Raw genomic sequence first — 746 nt, 5'->3', positions numbered from 1 at the left:
AAAAAAAAAAAAAAAAAAAAAAAATGGAGCACAGAATTAGCAATAGTTGGCTGTGGGCTTTAACACACAGTTACTCTGAATATCAGTTAAATGGGTTGTGTAGAACAGTGTTCTAGTGGATACAATAGCAAAGCCTTCATACAGACACCACAGGAGTAGTTTTTTTAAGTATAAAATAAATACTAGAGACCAAATGCCACATTTACACAAGTCTAAGATGAGATTCTCCCCACTATTCAACATGGGGAGGGGAAGTCTCATCTTATATTCAAGTACAAGCAGAGGAGGGAAGCCTCCAGCCATGGCTGCAGCCTTGAGGTCAGGGTCAGAGCTGCAGGCACAGCCTCCTCCCCACCTGCCCTTGTAGCCTCTGCTTACCTCCGTCTTGCAGCTCCAGTTGGGGTCCTGCTCCATCTGGGGTTAGGGAGAACGAACGTGTACTGCCTCTGCCCCCAGCCCAGCCAGGCAGTGGCAGCTCTGACTCCAGGGCTGGGGCTGAAGCTGCCACAGACACCCTGACAGCTGCATGGCCAGGCTGGGGACAAGGAACACAGAGCATGCACTGGTCTCCAGCAGGAGCTGGAGCTGCAAAAGGGAAAGTAAGTAGCAGCAGGGCGCAAGGGCAGGGATGGAGCGGGGGTGTGTGGAGAAAGGGACAGGTACTCAGAGGTGCAGGCAATGCGAGGAGTAGCAGGCAGGGGCAGGGGTTAGATCAGGCTCCCGCCACCTGCCCTCCCCCCCCCCCC

At 52.9% G+C, this 746-nt stretch overlaps 1 protein-coding gene across 2 annotated transcripts in view; it reads right to left on the bottom strand.

The window, feature by feature from the left end:
- Positions 1 to 746, bottom strand: part of BRDT (bromodomain testis associated) — a 61,104-nt gene that overhangs the window by 48,609 nt on the left and 11,749 nt on the right. The window lies entirely within an intron of this gene.

The sequence above is a fragment of the Gavialis gangeticus genome, unplaced genomic scaffold (assembly GCF_001723915.1).
Source record: "Gavialis gangeticus isolate Ggan-Ray unplaced genomic scaffold, GavGan_comp1, whole genome shotgun sequence".
Lineage (NCBI taxonomy): Eukaryota > Metazoa > Chordata > Crocodylia > Gavialidae > Gavialis > Gavialis gangeticus.
This window is presented reverse-complemented; position numbering and strand designations above follow the sequence as displayed.